This window comes from Microtus pennsylvanicus, chromosome 12 (genome assembly GCF_037038515.1).
Source record: "Microtus pennsylvanicus isolate mMicPen1 chromosome 12, mMicPen1.hap1, whole genome shotgun sequence".
Classification (NCBI taxonomy): Eukaryota; Metazoa; Chordata; class Mammalia; order Rodentia; family Cricetidae; genus Microtus; species Microtus pennsylvanicus.
In genome coordinates, this window is record NC_134590.1 from 22,506,252 (window position 1) to 22,529,638 (window position 23,387).

Here is a 23,387-nt window from a genome sequence, read left to right on the forward strand (position 1 = left end):
ATTGCCCTAGCATGTTTTTCAGGCATGACAGATGTAAATCAAAGGTTGTGTGGCTCTGTTGGTGTTTGTTTTTTATTTATTTACTTTTTGTTGGGGGGGGGGGTAGCTCACAGAGTCCGTTCCCTAACCAAAGAAACTAGAACATGGCGGTAAAGGCTCTGTGTAGGTAGCAGCTTGACCTTTTCATTTTCACTGAGTTGTGAGAGAGTCTTCTTCAGCAATGGATCCTTGATGTCAGTTTGTGGAAAGCAGCCTTTAGTCTTGGCAACAGCCTTAGTTGTTTGGGGATTTCCATGGAACCCCTTTGGCCAACAATTCAATTGAGTAAAAAACAGTCTTCATACTAGAAGCTTTGTTTGGTAACAAGAGAGAGCAAACTGGTACTCCATCTTCTTCATTATTTGGGAACTTCTTTAGATCGATTTATACATTTTAGGAAGTTTTCATTGCATTAGATTTCCATACCACACCTCAAATACCTCTCAATTCTAGCTGTTTTTCTCTGCCATCTATCTCTCCACCCCATCTTCTTCCCTCTGTAAACCTCTTTTTCCAGTCCCCCTTGAGCCCAGATCATCCATATTTAATGTCTAATATCCACATATACATGAGTCTATATCATAATTATCTTTTTATGTCTGGGTTATGATTTTTCCTAGTTCCATCTAAAGTTAGCAAGTTTCATGAACCCTCTTTTTTAATCAGCTGAGTAACAGTACTCTATTGTGTAAGTATACCACGTTTCTTTTATTTTTCTTCAGTTATGGGACATATAACTTGCTTTCAATTTCTAGCTATTATGAATAAAAGCATCAATAAATATGTTTGAGTAAGTGTCCTTTGGACATATGCCTAAGAGTGGTATAGCTGGATATAAAGGTAGATTGAGTCCCATTTTTCTGAGGAACTGTCTTGGTCTGGTTTTTTTTTTCTCTATCCTATTCAATAACAATTTGATTTTATCTTTCTGGATGGCTGTTTTGGGGAGGCTTGAATGATGTCTATAACATTGTTTTAGTTATTTTGTGAAGATTTTGACATAGAGTATCTTTTATTTCTTTTGGTTCAAAACACACTTTAATGTTTCTTGAGGTATTCTATTTGTTGAGAATGTTTTATTTTACTTCTAAACATTTTGGAGATTTTTTTCTTATTTTTCTGTTATTGGTGCTGTGTTTATTTTATTCCTGATGTTTCAAGTTCAAGGTAGATGGATAACAAGCTCACCACCTGTGTGTTTATCACAGTGAGTGAATTTGGACAAACTAATGATTCTTAAAAATAAATGAAACAAATATGAAGAGAGGAATAAAAAAAGAAAAGGGTGGGAAGGAAACAGAAAAGAAATAAGTCTGAAATTTGTATTCTAACTAGACAGTTAGAATGGTAAATTAACCATTTTTTTTTCCCATGACCTCTTAGACTGAATCCAGAGTAATTCAGCAAAGACATAAAGAGCATTCTAATTGTGTGCAGGAAAGTCACTCCTAGGAGTGACAGTGATGGCAATATTGAGCTTAAGTTGGAGACAGATGGAAAATTTTCTTTTGACCCATGGTTCCAAGAAAGAGTTACTTCTACTTCCTGTCTATTATGGCATACTATTCTCCAGTCATATGATGTGTGCACAACTGCAAATGAAGCACATGTAGACCTAGATTCTAGCTGGAAGACTCTAGCTAGGAATTGGGCAGCAGAAATAAAAATCTTCAAGGAAGAATGCACCAATTGGTTATCCAATATGAAATTATCGTTTTTGAAAACATACACAGATAAGTAAAGAGGTGAATTTATATGTTGAGGGCCTCACACACAAATGCATTTATATGTGGTGTCATGGCAGCACAGTACAAGGGTCCAACAAAAAATCATCTGTGTTTGTTCAGCCTCCATCCTTTCCTATTGATCCTGGTAGTATCCTCCCCTGACATCAGATTCCAGTTTTTTCAGTCTTCAATGGGGTCCAGTTTAAGTGACTTGTTAAGGAGTTCAGCACCAGACTGCTGAGGCATGTAGGTTTGAGCAGTAAGGGCTTCTTAGGCTCTCTAATCGTTAATAGGTGGTCATTGTTGTACTACTCAATCCCTATTGGTTATAAGCAATTCTAGTAAACCATGAATATATATGTACATTTATATAATATATGTGATTGTGCATATATTTATATTTGCATATGTGTATATATGTAGAAGTATGTATAGTATACAGATATATTCTATCAGTTCAGTCTCTGAAGAATTATGAATAATACACTTGTTCTTAAGTAATTTGTTGAAAACATTTTGAAGACAATTTTCTAATGAGTTAATTTGTATCTGGTGCAAATGAACATGTCTTGTATCTCCTGACATTTTGGATTAGTTGTTTGTTGTGTAATTCTGGTTACATCATAAGCCCATGAAAAGTTTATAATTTCTCCTCTTTTGTTAGTACAAAATTGATTTTCTTTTTATACTCAATATATCTGAACTTCAACTAGAAGTTTCTTTCCTATTCTTTTTTAAGATACAATTAATATATAATTATTTTAAAGTTATGTAATATAAATAAGAATACAATATAATGTATTTTGCTTCCACCAACACATTAACTTTTTCATTATCCTTAAATGAAATTCCATATCCGTTTATATTATGTGACTCTACTTCCCTACTTTCTCTACTTCTTGCTAAACACTGCCCTATTTGTTTATTATGGACAATTAATAGAAATAGAATAAGATACTATTTAGAATTTGCTTCTGGTATTTTCTACTTAGGGTGTTGTTTTAATGTTCATGTAAATCATGCTTTGAATCAATATGTCATCTCTTTTATGGCTGTTTGTGTACTACTATATATAGTAGCTACACTTCATGATTCATTAAGTAATGGACTGTGATTTGTTTCCACTGGACTTCTTTTAGTGCTGCTATGCCCATTCATGTTTTTTTTATGCTTACACACACACACACACACACACACACACACACACACACACGATGGGGGAGAGACTTCTGTTTTGTGTTAATTTCATTGGTTAAATAAAGAGACTGCCTTGGCCCTTTAATAGGACATAAAATTAGGTAGGCGGAGTAAACAGAACAGAATGCTGGGAGAAAGAAGCCGAGTCAGGAGTCACCATGATTCTCCCACCTGACACAGACGCAGGTTAAGCTCTTCCCTGGTAAGACACCTTGTGGTGTTACAGGGATATTAGAAATGGGTTAGATCAATATGTAAGAGCTAGCCAATAAGAGGCTGGAACTAATGGGCCAGGCAGTGTTTAAAAGAATACAGTTTCCGTGTAATTATTTCAGGGCTTAAGCTAGCCATGTGGGTAGCTGGGTGCCGGGGATGCAGCCCCGCTGCTCTTATCACTACACACACACACGCGCGCACACACACACACACACACACACACTGTTGTAGTGGTAGTTTATGAAGAACAGCTAGGAATGTAGTTTCAACAAACTGCTCTAGATCAGTGCTTCCAAGATTGTTGTGTGTTATGGTTTTTACTGCAAACATCTCTTAGTTGTCTTTCCCAAATCTACATGTGGCAAATCTAAAATAACTATTTATTCATTTATAAACTCTATTCTTCATATTTTCTAGTCATGTATAATTTATAAACATTAAATGAAAAGGTACAACTTAATTTTTGGACATGCTTAATATCTTTATAGAAGTTTAATAAATTTTGTTTCCCTGTTAAATGACTTTAAAATGTCAATTTCTGGAATCAATTCTTTAAAAGGAATCTGGACCAAACATGAGTCTTAGAAGAAACAAAATGTAATTTTGGATAATTTAAAACAAAAAAAATATCAAAAGGATACTAGATAGTCCATTAATTCTGTAGGAGTAGTAAACTCTCCAGGAATAGGGAACTTCTATCGTCACTCCATTGGTCACAAACAGTAATTGTAGTTTTCATCAGAGAAAGATTCTGGTAGTTGTTTTCTAAGAGTATGAATCTGCCCACCATGTCTTAGTGGAAAAAGCTGGCACTTTTAATGGAAAAATAATAAAGTTCCAGTTGGATTTAGAGCTCTCTGTGATCATTCAATTAAAATAGACAAATGTGCATTGACCACCCACTAGGAACACTTGGCTGGGCTCTGCTCCTGAGTCCTGCTATGTTTGAGTTGGCTGGAAAACAACTTAGCCGTGTTAAGTGTGCTTCCTAACCTAGCTGAGAATGAGGTAAGAGAACTCTCCAACTCTGTTGGGTCTTGATATTAAACAGTGCATGCCTGAGAGCCCTGCTGCACCTGATATATACAGAAAGAGCAGGAAAGAGAATAATTACAATCAGCCTTCTGCTGGCTGTGCTTAAGCTCAACGAGTCAGCAGAGTGCCAATCAGTGCGTTTCTGCAGAAGCTTGAGATGGGAGCTTCCCTTTGCTCACAGCAAGATGACTCGACTGTGGAAAACAAGTAACTCTTGCATGGCTTTCTAGGCCATAGTGCCCTACTTAAAACAACAACAACAACAAAACACCAAGAGAGCAAACCACACACACACCCTAAATTGGCAGTGCCAAAGTGTCTCCCCGTGGTGTTAAGTATGAGGAATGTCTTCAAGACATCACACTTAGGAGTCTTTGTAGCAAACAAACAAGTCAGCTGACGAATATAACAGTTAACCTTTATGGTTTAGTGTTTACATATTTGTTTATGTGTTATGGCAAATGTCTCAGTCCTAAAGCTTGTCATTGTTCATTGATGGCAAACTTACTTTGTGATTTGTGTTGAGCACACATTTTTTTTTTCCTGTAGTTCCGAAGACTACCTTTGCATGCGTTAAAACAAAACAGTTTCTGTTGATAGCATAAACTCTTAGTCATAGGAACACCAAATGCTTGAGAAGGTAGCTAATTTTTTAAGGATATGCTGTGTAAAAGAATTCAAGCGTCTGTCTTAAGTAGTAGTTTATATTATGATATTTAGAATATTCTATTATTATAAACAATTATTTTTAACATAAACTTGGTTCCTGATTTTCTGCAATAAATTTAAGATACATTGAAATTATGTTAGTTTTTAGATTTTTAGCAAAAGCAACTGTGTTAGTTTATTTCTCATAATAAAATTCTTAAGGCTGAACATTATAGAAAGAAAAGATTTTTAAGCTAAATGTTCTAAACGTTTAAGGGCCTGATAACAGCATCCGTTTTATGTAAGTGAAAACATCGTTGTGGATTATGCTACATTGTTGCACCTGCAAGAGGGAGGCCAAAGAACAGGGGCCATAGTAAGCGAGGACTGGTGTTACACTTTTTATGACAGCCTTCTCAGGAAAATAAATTCACAGTCCCCAAAATAACCATGTTGATTGTGAAGCTTGCTGTTAATGATCTAGCCACTCCCAACCAACACAGCCTTTTAAAAGTTCTACTACTTTTTAATATTGTTATATTGGTGACCAAGCTTCCAACACATGACTCTTGGTAGACCAAGCCTTGTGTCTAATCACAGTACCACTAAGAAGAAAATTATTTAGATATAGTCAATATTAGTGCATTTGGGGTAGAAAAATAATTTTTAAAATGCAGTTTCCACTTGTACATTGTATCACAAGTGCATGAGAATGTGGAAGCACATGGTGCCTACATTCACGTTTGATGTGAGGGTGGCAGCATGATCCTTTTTTGTTTGTTGGGTTTTTTTGTTGTTGTTGTTTTCGAGACAGTATTCTCTGTGTAACAGCTCTGGCTGTCCTGGAACTCACTAGACCTGTCCTAGACTAGGCTGGCCTCAACTTCACAGACATCTGTCTGCTTCTGCCTCGCAAGTATTGGGATTAAAGTCATGTGCAACCACCACCGACTAACATGATAATTAAAAGTATGAGCGTTTCTGGTTAAATATATTAGTTATCTATCACTGTGTTGACAATTAGTTTAATTAGATCAGTAAAGCCATAGATATTTATTCTGTCACAGAGTTTTTGTGATATAAAATCTGGGCATTCTGGCAAGGAATCTCTCAGAAGTTAGCATCAATATGTCAAACCTGTAGCCTCTGAAAGGTTAGAAATTGTTTCCAGTTCAGTAGTGCCCCAGGCTGGCCTCAAGCTCACCATCCTCCTTCCACAGCTTCCTGAGTCCAAATATTAGAAGTATGTGGCTCAATAATGCACTTGTAATATGCTCATTCAACACAGCTGCTGTCCCCATGGGATGTTAACAGGAGTCTCTACGTGATTCATGTATAGAGCTGACAAAACCGAAGAGACAAGGAAAGTAGAAAGGTACTTCTTTTCACATATTCTTGGAGGTCCCTTCAGTGTCTTCAGTAGCTGTACAGAAAGGAAGGTGCTATACAAAGCTAGGAAAAACCAGAAAACAAGAATGTTAAGGGGCTGACTAACAGGCTATCAGAGAAGAAAAATTCTAATTTAAAATTTGTGTTTAATTTCTAATCCACAAATGATATATTTGTCTTGCATATGTCACATATGTTTATCTTGTATATCTATTACAATATATGTCAACACACATTATCTATCATGAATCTATCTATCTATCTATCTATCTATCTATCTATCTATCTATCTATCTTCATCATCATCATCATCATCATCTTTAAGAAGAAATTTTCTTCAATTAAGGAGAGCTATTTATATGCTCTATTACCAATAAAATTATTATATCAATCATATTAAAAACTTTAGAGACATATAGTCACCTTAGTGTCATGACCACATTTTTTTTATTTTATTTATTTTTTTATTTATTTATTTAGGATTTCTGCCTCCTCCCCGCCACCGCCTCCTATTTCCCTCCCCCTCCCCCAATCAAGTCACCCTCCCTCATCTGCTCGAAGAGCAATCAGGGTTCCCTGACCTGTGGGAAGCCCAAGGACCGCCCACCTCTATCCAGGTCTCTTAAGGTGAGCATCCAAACTGCCTAGGCTCCCCCAAAGCCAGTACGTGCAGTAGGATCAAAAACCCACTGCGATTGTTCCTGAGTTCTCAGTATTCCTCATTGTCCTCTATGTTCAGCTAGTCCGGATTTATCCCATGCTTTTTCAGACCCAGGCCAGCTGGCCTTGGTGAGTTCCCGATAGAACATCCCCATTGTCTCAGTGTGTGGGTGCACCCCTCGCGGTCCTGAGGTCCTTGCTCGTGCTCCGTCTCCTTCTGCTCCTGATTTGGACCTTGAGATTTCTGTCCCGTGCTCCTCTGTCTCAGTCTCCTTTCATCGCCTGATGAAGGTTAATATTCATGAGGATGCCTATGTGTTTGTCTTTGGGTTCACCTTCTTACTTAGCTTCTCTAGGAACATGCATTATAAGCTCATTGTCCTTTATTTATGGCTAGAAACCAAATATGAGTGAGTACATCCCATGTTCCTCTTTTTGGGTCTGGCTTACCTCACTCAGGATAGTGTTTTCTATTTCCATCCATTTGTATGCAAAATTCAAGAAGTCCTTGTTTTTCACTGCTGAGTAATATTCTAATATGTATATATTCCATACTTTCTTCATCCATTCTTCCGTTGAAGGGCATCTAGGTTGTTTCCAGGTTCTGGCTATTACAAACAATGCTGCCATGAACATAGTTGAGCATATACTTTTGTTGTATGATAGGGCCTATGGAGCAAACTTTATGTGGTGCTCAAACACATACATACGTTAAAAATGAACAGACATTGCTGATAAACAGTTTTATTATATTACTAGAATAAATTGTTTTCTGGATGAATTTCCTTTTATGGCAAAATATATCTTACCTCTTTCAAGTAAACAACGCTTCTACTTGACTTACATACAGATGTTTGAAATAACCAACATTGGAGAAATTCTACCTTCATTTAATAAAGACATTATGTATGGAGTTAATATTGCTAAGTAGTCCTACTTCTTAATAGATCTTTCCCTTTATTTCTTGAATGAAATTTATTTATAGTATTTAGAAATGTGTGGTTAATTTTATTTTCATTGAACCATGAATACCAACAAACGCAGACAAATATATTACTTCAAGGTTTGTGAGGACACCAATTATTCTATCCACCAGTCAATATCTCCTCCTTCTAACTCAATATTGCTGGAAGAATCTACCATACATCATGCTTTGAGATTAAAAGAGCACGGAGACCTTCTTGCCAGAGAGCTCTGTTGTTAAAGGGACCACAGAGCAGGGCTGATGGCGTGTTACTGTGGGAGAAGAGGACTGACGAAAGGTATAACTTTTCTCCCCACTTTGTTCCTTCCCTACTTAAGGAAAGACACACTGGATTAAAACATCTGTATTTCTCTGTGAGAGAGCCACAAGAATACAACTCTTTAGAGGGTGTACAAAAATGACCTAGCAGCCTTGAAAGTGTTATTTTAGCATCTATTGCATTCTGCAGTATCATTTCTAAATGGAAGCCTTTTTATTGCTTGATAACTTTGATTTTCTAATATTGCATATGATTGTGTGCTTTAATGTGTAAATTCAAGTTCCAAAAGACATTTAATTTTTCTCCAGGAACATTCAGGTTCTGTTTTATTCAATGTTTTGCTTCCAGAAAAAACCCATTAGTACTTTTCAGGCCATAACATAAGTTGACTGGATGACTCTAGTTTTTTAAAATATGATTGACATAATTTTTTTGGTTTTTAATTTTAATTTGACTTCTACTTAATGGAATAAAATGGCAGATAAAGATGTTTTAAATGTGCCTTACAAAACAATACTTTTTCCTGATTTCTTTTTGTCATCATGAAATTAATTGTATGTTATTATATTGAATTATTCACTATGTATAAAACTTTAATATATAAGAAGGAAAAGAGTCTCAAAATGGTCTACTTTTTGTTTGAATACTATTTTAAACTCTTTAAAAATTGTTTAAATAAAAAGGACATATTTTTGGAATGTTAGTTAATTCTTTCCTAGTTAAATGCTTTGGACCTAATTAATTCCAGAATTATCATCCATCTTGATTGAGTACTTTCTGCATTCCGAAGTGTGAGACTTTCAGTCATAAAGTAAACCTATGTTTGAGAATGAGCACTGTTTAAATGTATTTAGAGTCTGCATTGCACCTTCATAAAGCTGTGAGTTACCTGTAGGGTAGTTGGAGATGAATGTCAAGAAAGAATGCACGTCTCAGTGTGTACAGCCATAGTGGGAGGGTCGACTTTGCAAAGCCGATACAGATGGTTGTTTTGAAGAATTTGGCTCTGAAGTTGTATGGAAAACCTTTATAGTACAAGGATATGTGGTTGTGGGATGCAAATAAGACAATTGTTCTTCAAGTAGGAAATAAAAATGTGGATCAGATGATATCTGTAGATATGGAGAAAAGTAAATAGATTCATTGGGAAATAAACGGGCAACATTTGGGGATGAACTTTATGAGAAAGAAAGAGAACCTCATAATGCTTTCACATATTTTGCCTTCCACAACACGCTCTTGGCAATGTCTCTGTCATTGAAATGACATTTGTTCCATAGGATTAAACTGTGAGGTTGAGATGCCCCATCATGATGGCATGATTTTAATTTCTACAGAAAAGACTCTGAAAGGCCTTCCCCAAGAAAATTGAAATGGTTTTAAAATTTATTCTGAAGTTAAGAACACTTGCCCCTTTCCTAAAGAACCTGGATTTGATTCTCAGCATGCACCTGACAGCTCATAATCATCTGAAATCCAAGTATGGGAGTTTTTCTGGTTTCTGTGAGCACCAGGTATACATGTGGTGCACATATAAACAGGCAGACAAATAAATAAATTAAAATTTACTCTGCCTTACTAAATTTTTGAATCAAACTTGTGTTAGTAGAACAATGTATTAAAAACCCATAGGCTATTTTTATGTGGTTTCCAATTCTATATTTTTATATTAAGTTGACTACATCCATCCACTCAATGAAAGTGATTTTTTGTTTTTTAAAGTAACTGTCTCTTTTTCTTTACCAAAACTTGGCGATCACTAGAGAAATGACAAATAAACCATATATTTCCTTTGCTATTGCATTTTTAATGCCCAAATGTATTTTAGATTTTCAACCATATTTAGATAATTATTACTTGTCAAATAGTCATTAGGTGTTTTTCGAGCTAGGAAACAAATTTTATTTTAAATAGTTTTCTATTAGTGTGCTCTTCTTGTTTTTGCACATAGCTCCTTGTATTTGCCTACTCTACGGCCTGCTCCCTCCCTACTTCTTCAGCTGTGATAGATATGGCCTCTGTGCAGGCGTCAACAAAGATCCTTTAACCAGCCTGCATCTAATCTAACCACTTTTGTTCTCCTTCCCCAGAAAGGAAAAGTAAGGGCTTGCAATATAGGTGAAGCTGTAGGATGAAGAATCATAAAATCCTTCTGCCTTTTTTCCCCCATAGGAATTTGTTCCCTTTTAGTAATCTCTGCAATTTAACATTTCGAGCAAGCTATTGAAAATGAGAAAACTGCTATTTTCACCCCAATAAGAGGAATCTCAAGGTCCAGTCACAATTGTTGAATAGAGAGGAATTGGTGAATTAAGCTTATACTGTCTGACTTCATTCAGTGAGCTCAGGCCAACATTTTTCAGGTTCTTCTAAATCCCCTTTTATTTCTCTCCATAGAAGGGCTGGTTTATCCAGTAATGTGAACCATGCAATAATTTTCTATGCTTCGTTTCTAGCAAGTAAAAAGCTGAGCTAATATATTTTCTACTTTGTGATCAATGTTCAAATAAGTTTTTTTCCCCACTCAATTCTCAATTCTACTCCTCATTTTCATTTAGTGACTGTTCTAATAAAAACAGCATTTGAAATCTGAGTTGGTAAGATTTTTTTAGTAGAAAACATACAGCTTCTAAGATTTAAGTCTTTAGTTCTAACTTCACGCTATATATTAAATGATGTTTCTGTCTGTTTCTATGTGGTTACTATCTGTAATGAATATCCAACACCCTTTAAGGAAAAAGATACACTATTTTTATAAAAATCTAAGTAAATGTTATTGGTGAAATAGGACTGAGTATTTAGTATGTAAGCGAAATTATTCTTGAAATGAAGAATGATACATTTAACTTTTGCCTTCAGGGAAGGCACAGAAGAGGCTGAGAGAAGAAAAGATAATCAGTGGGCTGCTATAAAGTCTTATAATCTCCTCCTCTTTGGTCTTCATTGTATCTCTGCCTTGGAGTGCCAGACGCCTAGGCATAGTAACATGTTTCTGAACACAACTGACGGAGGGCTTCTGAGGATTCTCTTTTGGTTAGAGCTGCCTTTGCCTCCTTTCCAGTCAAGTCTTGTCTTTTTGGGTAGTGCTTTGGGTAGTGGGGCCAGATGCGGTCTGTCAGAGTATAGAGCTGGGTACACCTTGTCATCCACCTCTCCCAAATCCTGAGCAGAGTCTCCTGACAGTATGCATGCTGTGTATGGTGCTGGATGATAAGCAGACATGTAGGAATATAGCATCGAACCTTCATGCTAGAGACAGATGAACACAACAGAGCAAGTGGTAGGAAATGCCTTAAGTCCTTCAGCAGGCACTAAACCCTTACTAGCTAAAACAATTGTGTTGACTTCAGAATTTGGTCAGATTTTTTTGGACAGGTATTAGAACTTTACTTGAATCAACAGATTCAGTAAATTGCAAACTTAGAAGTCTCATGCCTTAGAAAACTAATATAAATACATAAATCAGATTATTTAAAAATGAGAACTCAGTATTATATTATTAAAGACATTACTTACTTAAAAATACTTTTTCTTAAAAAATCTTGGAAGTAAATAAAAACATTGCACATCAAATTACCCAGACCTAAAGAGTATATAAATTAATGGATTTATACTGTTAGGATTGATACTCAAAAAGGAAACTGTAAAACTTCCCATTGATTTTGCACTTTCAGTATCAAATATATTTTATTCACTTATCCACCACCAAAACAAAAAGAAAAATAAGGGAGAAAAAAAATCATGACAGAAGTAGAACTAGAAAAACATTTAGAATTATATATAAAAGCTCACACATTCTCTGAAAGCCACATGGTCTCTCTCATATATGGAAGCCAGCCAGTGAGATATGTATATATGTAAACAAATGTACTTGTGGATACAGCATGTCATGAATTAAAGAGAGCAAGACAAGCTAAACATAAAGGGACAAGGAAGGGAACAATGCAGGTGATGAACACTAACTTCTATGAGCTTTTTTCCCGAATCTGCATCTATCTTCCACACAACTAGAAACTATGGGTGTTGTCAGACCCTAGAGGCTAGAGGTTTGTTTCTCAAGGAGAAATTGCTCTAGTAGATTCCATTCAAAGAATCGTGAAAACATGAATGATTTCTCTTGACCTATTCCCATTACATCTGCCCACTGCCTCCTTCTTTCAATTCCACCGTTGCTCGATTCACATACTTACAGTATTTAGAACAGTATCTGACCTAGAATTTAGCAATTATTTGCTGGATGTAAGAATAGACTCATAACTGAATAGATTCATAACATGTGGGATTTCAGTTGTGCTGCTCTGAGATCTTTATGCTCTCTTTACATAGAAATGAATCTAGAGTTTAAGCAAAGAACTTTTGATTCTGTGATGTTAGAATCCAGTGAAAAATGTCCAGTGATTCCACAGCTTATTCTGGAGACAATCACAATGTCCCAGAGGAAAGGCCGTGTCCCTTCTGTTGTAAATCTTTTCATCATGTTCTTTAAAGGCCTAAATATTCATATAGCTGTGTGCACTTCTATGTATTAGTGTGTGTGTATGTGTGTGTGTGTGTGTGTGTGTGTGAGAGAGAGAGAGAGAGAGAGAGAGAGAGAGCGAGCAAATGTGATACCCATCCCCAAAACTTCTTATCCCTGAGGGTAACTCTGAGCATAACAAGCCATCTTATGACTGAAATTAAACTCCTAAAGTGCTTTTCAATTCAAAGTGATTTTTGAAGGGATACAGACTATACAATTATTGATGTGAAGTGGGTTGACTATAATGTTTCTAGAGCCTTTTTTGTGGCAACTACATGACATCACTTTTACTGTGATGTTCATGCCAGATAGTTTTCATGATGTATTCATATCCAGTGTTTTTCCTTCAGGAAAGTTTCTCTTACTTCTGGCATGCCTTATTGGCTCTCTTACTTACCAAGCTTGCAATCTTTACCTTAGTCTTTTAATAATCTTTTTATACAGCTTTTTTTGTGCATTCATCTTTATTTTTGAATGCTATTTTGAGCATTGTAAAGATTGGAATCATTCCTCATCTTTTTTTTTTTTTTTGCTCTTCATACAACACTGGGCTCAAGGAGGGGTGTCAAGATAAATTGCTTTAATGCTTCATTACAGAAAGACACATTTTTATCCCTAGACAAAAGACATTTTTTTCCACTTCATTTTTTGTCAATATTAGAAGCATTTGGAAGAGTACCCATTTTTTCTTTGCTTCAAACATGAACTACTATGTTTATTTTGCTTCTTCAACTTTTCCCATCTACACTAATTTATTTTAATTTCTTTGTCCTTCTTAGTGAATGATTTAAAAAATATCGAGAAAACATTTCACATAGTATACTTTGATCATGTTTTCTAAATCTCTCAACTCCCCCCAGATTATCCCCATTCACCCAATTACAGGCTATTTCTCTTGAAACAAAAACAAAATAAAGAAAACAAAAATAAAATTTAAAACAAACAAAAACCCCAACAAAACAGAGAATATGAAAACAAGCCCCCACAATAAAAAAACCAAATGCACACAAAAACAAAAGCAAAAAGAAATAAACAAAAAGACCTGGAGTCTATTCAGTGTTGACTAACCAGTCCTGGCACAGGACCTGTCCTGAGTCTGACATTCCATTGAGAAAACTCATTTGTTCTTTCCAAACAGGTATAAAATTCAAGTAGCTTCTTGTTTAAGGGTGGGACTTTGCACCCTTTTCCATTTTAATATTAGGATTTTGTCTGTCTTAAAATTATGCAGATCCTGCTAATGCTGCCATTGTCTCTTTGAATACATATGTACATTAATCATTAATGTTATATCTAGAAGACACTGATTCCTTGGAGCCATCCAACACCTCTGGCTTTTAAAGTCATTATGTTGCCTGTTCCATCTAGGTCACCACACCTTGAATGGGATGGTTTGATAAGTATACCCCTTTTGACATAAAGGGAATTACAAATATTTTTGATGGAGTTTTTTCTCAAGGTTTTTTCCATTAAAAATATAAAAAAATAGATTTTGTTTTCTTCACCAAATCCTCTTACAATGTCACATTTTTTACACATCAGTTCTTGTATCAAATTTCGAACTAGATTATGTATAATTTAACTTTCAGCTATTGCTCTTGTTTTTCCCTATCTTTTGATATTTTACTGCTGAATTAGTACCTTTAAACCAAGAAATGTATCAATGAGGCTTTTGAGTTTCTGTGTTGAATTATCTTTATAGATCTCACAAAACAATGTCAATAAAAATGACTTACATAGAAAGAGCACCTGGACCTATGCACTTACCGCAGTCCCCTCTGCTCTTGGAAATTTGCATGAGAAATTACATTGTAATATAGGCTACTTGTGAGTTTGTTATAAGAAAATGTGGTCAAAGAAGCCATAACAACTTTCTGCCTTTTGATGAGAACATTTGAGCGAAGTCAATCATGATACAGACCTTGCTTGGTAAGGGTGGAATTTGAGAAGTAGCTTCAGATGATTCACGTGTTTAAAGGGATAAGGTTAAGGTTGTTTCTGAGTAACTGTATACATGCAAGGTTATCTATTAGTGTGATCTGCAATTTTGGAAGGTAGGAAGTCATAACAATTGTCATATAAATGCTATGGGCAACTTCTGTCTCATTACAGGTAAAGACTTCAATACTTGAATATTCCACTGGAGCTGAACATTCATTTACTCTGGGAAAAAGTGAATGGAGCATTAGCTGCATAACTATAATGAAAGAATCACCTATGAATTATGCATTGTTCTTGGAGAAGAAAATGTAATGGCTAAAGTGAATGAAGCATTTTGAACTGGGAAGCTCAGTTTGTGGTTTGCCAATATGGGACTTGGCTGTGTAAGTTATCAAATTATTTCTAGCTTCAATTTCTCTTCAGTAAAATGGAGATAATTCCTATGAAGATTAAACAAGTCAGGGACTGAGACAATGCTTCTTATCTATAATGATGCCCCATATTAGTAATAAATATGTTTCTTAGGATGTTTCTGCTTTCTAAAATGAGCAACCTAGTTCACCATCTGACTGAAACTGCCCAGTACCAGTCATCTGGTTTTTACTCTTCTGGTAGTGGTACTATAGTGAAATCACACAGAAAAACTCCAAGTATGATCTTTGTAGAAGTGTGATTTGAAAGAGACTTCTCAGCCCCCACATGATGAACTCAAATGGATATAGTAATACACTCTGTTATGATCTAGTATGAATGCTTGCTTCTGGAAGGGACAAGCGTCTCACTCAAATGCTTGGAGCAGAAGTTGATCCTGAGACAGAAAATGAGTAGGTCTGTTAAGTAAGAGGTGAGTTATTCTTTAGAGTTTCTGGTCAAATGACTGTTCTGATATTACGGAGAGGTTGACATTCCCCTGTATGAACAAATATTCACCCAGTGGGGTGAAGTCAGTCACTGTTTAAGAAAATAGGCTGGGGATAAGAAATGATGTGCTTTTGGCAATGTTATTATCCATAACATTCCCTTGCCCCCTTGTCCTTAAAATGGGAGTACTTGACACATCGTTGTCTTATCTTCATTTGCCAGTATTCTGTGCAGAGTACTGCCTTGTCGTTGTTATCCCTGATGAAATATGAGCAGAACTGACTTCACACAGCCTTCTGAGTGGTTTTCCTAGTTCTCTTTTGCATAACCAGCATAATAATAGGTCAGTCTCTTGAGCTGAAAATGACAGAAGAGCCTAGGCTAATGTTTGAATGCTGGAGAAAAATCAGCCTTGTTCTACAGCCCCTACTCTATAATTTTGTGTAAGAAAGGCATGCACTGAACCATTAGATTTTTGGTATTTGTTTTACCCAAATTACTTTTAGTAACTTTCACAGCATTTAACATTTGGGATCATAAACTGGGAAGCTGGATAAATGTATTATATCATAGTAACACATTGACATTTATTATAAGCAACCATAACTTGGCATGCAGACCACATGTTCCTACCATTTAGTAACAGTGATTGGAAAGAGCTGAGTGTTTATATGTGTTGGCTGCTATTCCTTGCTTCAAGTTAGGTATTACAGAAATTGGCAGGTCTGTGCACAAAGATTGAAGGATAGAGATTTTGCAGATGAAGGTCCCCATAGGGTTGGAAAGGTTAACTAGAACCTGAACAAATAAAGAATTAAAAAGATTTTAATTGCAAAAGCACAAAGAGCATTTGTGATTTAGTTTTCATTGCTGTGGCAAAATGACCGGTGAATGGTCAGTGAGGTGGTTCAGCAGGGAAATTTACCCAGGGGCTTTAGCTTAGTCTTGGGAATCTGTCTGGTAGGACAGTAGAAATGAGTAACTTCTGCCATTGTTCTCTGGACCTGCACATGAACCAAAGCATGTAGCTGTAGTGGGAGCTGCGGACTGCATTCCTGCCACCCCAGCTCCTGGTTGCCTGGCTAGCTTATACCCCGAAATAACAACACACAAATTATATTCTTTTAAACACTGCCTGGTCCATTAGTTTCAGCCTCTTAACCCATTTCTAATAATCTATGTAGCACCACGAAGTGCGCTTACCAGGAAAGATTCAGCATGTCTGACCTGGTGGCTGGCTGCATCTCTTCTGCACTGGAGAAAGCTGCATGGCGTCTGAGCTCACTTCCTCTTCCTCCCTGCATTCTGTTCTGTTTACTCCACCTATCTAAATTTTAACCTATCAGGGCCAAGGCAGTTTCTTTATTTAATCAATTACCTTCCTCCATCATGTAGTCTTCAAAAAAAGTTTTAAATAGGAAAAAGGAAAAAAATTCTACTTGACAAAAGCAGTTCAATTTAATGGGGAAAGGTATATTTTGGCTCGTAGATCTCAGATGGCTTCATTGCTTTTAGCCCTGTGCCAGGGCAGAAACACCAAGGAGCAAAGGCACAGAGAAAGCTGCTCCACCAAGGTGGCAAGGAAGCATTGAGACTGAAGTGGCTCTGTCAGATAATTTCATACTGGTGGGGAAAAGGGGCCATTCTGTGCCATCATATTCCAACTACGTCCCCAAAGCCCATTAGCTAGCAGTCAAGCTCCTTAGCCCTTTGGCCTCCCAGAGATGGTTCAGATCAAAATCAGATGGACTAAGAGATCTCCCTTCTCCGTTGTTTTTCCTGGCCTCAAGGCAGCTGTCCTTCAAATACCCTGTCCTTTCGGCACAAACCCATACACTCACACATTCTTCAGAGAAGTTAAGATGAAACAAGGAGGCTAAAAAGACCTATCTAAGATACTGTTTTATGCACACCCTTTTAGTTGTTGAGGGAATCAAGCTGTTAAGTTGAACATGAGCGACACTCAGTCCTTTTTTGCCTCTTTGGCTTGTAGCACATTCCTGTCACCATCCAACCTGCACAAGAAGGGGCTTGTGGAAGCTTCCAGCCCCCAGATGAAGAGAGCACTGACCATTGCACAGGCAGCATCGAAGATTCCAGAGAACATCCTCTCAGAAGACAAATTCAGGGCTCTGTGGATCATAGACAAGGAAGTCACTCTCGGAAAACAAAATCACACTTCATTTCGAGATCTTGTCCTCTGTAAGCCGGGTTGTCCATCATTGCTAGCCTAGTATTTTTGTTCTATTTCAATGGATGTTGATGTATGTCTTCAGGTGCCACTTTCTCCCATTTGAAAGTAATAGACCTTAGGTTTTGAACAGCATAATTTTAGGAACATTGAACTGAAAATACAGAAAGTCTGTATACTCAATCATTCTGCCTATTTCTCATTAGCTTTTCTTCTTATTAATATTTTTCATTAGTGTGATGTATTTTTACAACTGACAAGTCAGTATTAAAATGTTGTTATTGACTACATTACATAGTGTCCACTTAAGTTTATTTTTATATGCTGCACTTTCTATATCTTTTATTGAAAAAAAATTCATAAAATATATTTTTTCTAGTTTCTCCTCCCTTATCTCCTCCCAGATCATTCCCACTTTCCCACCTCTCTAACTCCATGTTTTATTTTAAGTTTTCTCTTTAGAAAAGAAAAGTGTAAAATGACACATTGCCATTATGGCAGACAGGATGATACTGAAGTGTATCACTTCCTTAAACATTCTTTGTATCTAATTTATCCTTCTCTTCATCCTGTTTCCCTGGCAACCGCTGTTATTTTTTTTTTCTTTTGTGGCCATAGTTTTCCTCTTCCTGGGATATCTTGTTATTATAGTTCCACATCTTTCTGTGATTTAGTTGGTTTTGGTTTGTTTATCTGTTTCTTTGCTTTGTTTTGGCATGGTCTCACTATGCGGTGTGGGCTGATTTTGAACTCAGGAAACTTCAGGACTGGGCATGTTTGCTCCACCCTATCTAATTTCCTTAGCCTGCTGCTGCCTCCTCTTCCACTCTGCTCTCATACAGCTCTTCTCCCTAAACCTCTGTCACCACCCAGTCCTTTGTTTCAGCGAATAAAAATGACAGTCTTTCCCTAGATACATACCTGCTACACCTTTCAGGAGAGCAGGTAATGAAAGTCTTCACTCTCCTTTCTCTTACCTACTCTTATCCGTAGTCTCAATTTTGACTTGGTAGCACTCCACATATTCTGGATGCTTTGACCTCTCTGCCTCCATTCCTAGGGGCCAAAGCAGATCCTGGTGGCCCACCCTGCTTTTTTCCTCCTGTGGCTTCATCAATCCTTCCTACCCTCTTAGCACATCCCCATTCCTAAATACTACCTCCCCAAAGGGTCCGCACAGATGATCTACAAACCCAAAGAGACCACAGATGCCAGCCTAGATTACAATACCTAGCGATAATTTTCAATCACAATAGTTGGAGAAAGAAGGACATTTCATGATTAAACCAAAATCAAATTAACTATCTACAAACCCAGCCCTACGGTGTCACTAGAAAGAAAACTTCAACCCAAAGAGGCTAATAACACCCAACAAAACAGAAAATAGAAATAATGTCAGACCAACAAATCAAAACTGGAAAACACACCACAACAACAAAAAAATGATGATAATAAACAGACCCTCATCATTGATAACTCTTAACATCAATAGTCTCAACTCCAATAAAAAGACAGAGTAATAGAACTGATTAAAAAAATAAATTGTTCCTTCTGCTGCATATTAGAAACTCACTGCAATATCAAAGTCAGGCATTACCTCAGGGTTAAAGGGTGGGAAAAGATAGTCCAAGAAAATAGACCTAAGAAGCAAGCAGGCTGTTTTATTTATGATTTCTATTGTTGTAAAGAGACACCAGGATCATGGCAACCCATACAAAGGAAAACATTTAGTTGGGTTGGGGTGGCTGACTTATCCTTCAGAGGATCAGTTCATTATCATCATGGTGGGACATGGTGGTATGCTGGAGACACAGTGCTGGAGAAATAGCTGAGAGTCCTATATCGGGCAAACAGCAGAAAGTGATCTGAGGAAAGTTTGAACAAAAGAGATCTCAAAGCCTATACCCACAGTGACAGACTTCCTCCAACAAAGCCACACCTCCTAATAGTGCCACTCCGTCTTGGGTGCCATTTTCTTTCAAACCACCACACAGGTATAGCAATATAAATATCTGACCAAACAGACTTCAATCCAAAAGCAATTAGAAGAGGGAGGGAATGACAATACCTACACATTGTACTAGCTAGTTTTCTGTCAACTTGACAAAACTTGATGATTGGTAATGACACCCCTGGGTTGGTGGTCCTGTATTCTACAAAAAAAGCAACCTTTCAATTCATAAGAAGTAGGCCAGTAAACAACACTCCTCCATATGCTCTGCCTCAGTTACTGCCTGCATGTTCCTGCCTTGTTTGAGATCCTGTCTTGAATTCTTACAATGATGAATGATGATATGGAAGTATAAACCAAATAGACTCTTTCCTCCTCATGTTGCTTTTGGTTATGGTGTTTCATCACAATAATAGTAACGTTAATTAAGAAACTCATCAAAAGAAAAATCCATCAAGAATATATTGTGATAGTTAACATATATGTACCAAGCACAAGGTCATCCTAGCTCATAAAAGAAATATGACTACAACTTAAATCACATATTGACCCCCCACACAGTGAGAGTAGACGACTTCAGTACTTCACTCTGATAAAATAACACTCAGACAAAAACTATATAGAAAAATGCTAGAGATAATTGATTTCATAAGCATTATAGATCAAGAGTTAATTACAAAACATTTCACCCAAATACAATAGAATATAACCTCTTCTCAGTAGTTCCTGAAGCATTCTCCACAATTGACCACATACTCACTAACCTAGCTATTCTCAACTTATACAAGAAAACTGAAATAACATCCTTCATTCTATTCATTCTACCTGGCTACCACTAACTAAAACTGGATATCAACAAAAAGACAAAATAAAATAAAATAAAAAACTAAACCAACCTAGAAATCTTACATATTCATTCATCAAAATTCCACAGCTCTCTTCTGGATGAAGAAACGGGTCACACAGAAATTTAAAAAATATAAATAAAAGACTTTCTAAAATTTTATGAACATGAATATACAACATACCTACATTTATGAAGGTGGTTATAAGAGGCACTATGTGAAGTACCTACATAAAGTAATTGTAGAGATTCCATATTACTTATTTAACAGCAGACCTGAAAGGTCTAGAATAAAAAGAATAAATCACACCCAATAGGAGTAGACAACAAGAAATAGCCAAACTCAGTGCTGAAATAAAAAAAATAAAAACAGAGGGAACAATATAAAGAATTGATGAAACAAGGAAAGAAACAAAGAAACAAAAAGTTGCTTCTTTGAGAAAGTCAACAATACTAATAAACTCTTACCCAAATTAACTAAAAGAAAGAGAGAGAATATTGAAATTAACAAAATCAGAAATGAGAAGAGGAACATAACAACAGAAACAATAAAATTCAGAAAACTATAAGTATAAATTTAAAAAACTTTTATTCCATCAAATTGGAAAATCTAAAAGAAAGAGATAATTCCCTCAATTTATACCACTTACCAAAGTTAAATCAAGATCAAAAGACGAATTTAAATGGATTTATAGCCCCTAGTGAAATAGAAGCAGTCATTAAAGTCTTGCAGCTTAAATATAAATAAATTCCAGGGCCAGATGGTTTTAAGGCAGAATTCTACCAGACTTTATAGAAGAATTAATGCTAATACTTCTACAATTAATACATAAAATAGAAATAGAAGAACCATTGTTAAATTCATTTTAGGAGACCACAGTTACCCTGACTAAATAAAGGCTTAACAAAACATAGAATTACAGACCAATTTCATATGTAAATATATATGCAAAAATACTCAGGAAAATACTTGCAAACTGAATCCAGGAACACCTCAAAAAGTCATCCACCATCATCAAGTTGGTTTCATCCCCAAGATGCAGGGTTCTGCATCAATATAGTAAAATCAGTAAATGTAGTCAACTATATAAATAAGACAAAAATAAACCCACATGATCATCTCACAAGATGCAGAAAAGGCCTTTGACAAATCAACACCCTTCATGATCATAGTCCTGGATACATTAGGATACAAAGCCTATGCATAAGCACAATAAAGGCAGTTTACAGCAAGTCCAGGGGCAATGTCAGACAACACACTGCCTGCCATGTTATTTCACATCTTCTATCAGACTGGATGGAGTACAGTTCTTAGTCTTTATGCTGTTAGTGGTGTATGAGTAAAGGTAACAGGTGCCACTTCCGAGGCTTGCTATAAAATTCCCATCCCGTGTTCCTTTGAATTCTTACACAGTAGTCCTTGCAGCACAATGAAAAGCAGAGGCATACCAGGAACCACATGTTATAAATGACCAGTCCTTGTTAATTTGGGTTCCTGACTAACCGCTGCAAAGGACAGCTACTTTCTCCCATGAACTGTTAGGCGAGTAATGGATGTGTGCTGCATTTGAGCTCCAGCTAGGGTTCTATTTGCAACAATGGTTGTGCTTGCTCTAATTGCTACTTCTTGATAATGTAAGGTGTGTTCTTTCCTTCCTGTCCTCAACTCTCATGATGCTCTATGTCCACTAAATACTAATGGTTTTCGATAGGGGTTTTGATCTCACTCTAAATTTTCTTCATTGGTGGCCTGAGATGCTGTGTTTCAGAAATAAATAATCAACTGCTAGTTTCTTTATTGCTTTCACCGCAGGTTTTCCTGCACTGGAACATATTTTAAATTTAAGTTCATTAATTAAATGAGGAGATATTAATATAGATGCCATAGGCTTGTTATTTTAAAATTAATTGAAACAAATCATGTAAAATACTTAGTACATTATTCAGCACATGGGTGCTATTAAGCAAATTCAGCAACTAGCTACTTTTTAAATTTGGGAGACTGAATTTTAAACCCACATTTAGCAGAAAGACAGACTTATGTTTAAACAACAGAAGTCTCCTTGATATTCTCACAGCTGCTAGGTGAAATCACTTTTGACTGTAGTCAATACGAGAAAACGAGGAAGCATTAAAAAAACTGGTTTTCTTTGATTTCCTGGGGGAATTACCAATTTCTCCAGATAAACTAAAATAATAGCACCTCCCACTAGGCAGGGAGTTTGTATAGAGAATTGCTGGGCCTCCCCATGCTCTTAAACCAGCAGTCTTGGCAGATGCCAGGCAGAACTCTAAGGGGTAACACAAGGAATCTTGAGTGTTTGCAGAGTTCAGCAACTGGCATCCACAATTAAAGCCGCAGAGAGCATGTGCTGCGGGGAGGTTTATTGGCAGACTGAATTCAGAATCCAGCGGCAGCTGAAGCAGCGAAAGCAATAAATAGTTTAAAGTGGCAGGAGCGCTGTTACCCAAGCGCAGGTAGACAAGAGGAGAGAAGCACAGAGGAAGCGTGACAGGAGGTGACAAAGGGGTGACCAAGAGGCCACAAAATCCGAATGTTAGATAAACCAGGCTATGCATCATTGTCAAAGGTCTCTGTAACCTGCCCTCCTCCCCGGTGCCAAGGAAGACAATAGACGAGCAGACACAAAGAACAATAAAGCAATTCCTTTTTCAGGAAGAGGACAGTGTATAGAGACTCACTAGAGAGAAAGATTTTTCTGTTTCTTAAGTAAGAAGGATATGATGATGGCATTTACATTTCCACTTAAAAGATATTATACAACTGACAAAGTATTTATGTAAGTCAAGATCGAAGCTTGTTTCAGTTCTTGATTTGAACTTCTTACAGCCATGTGTCCACAGTAAAACACAACGCAGAATCTGAGTCCTTCCATGTGTGTGGATGTTATCATCAGGCCCAGT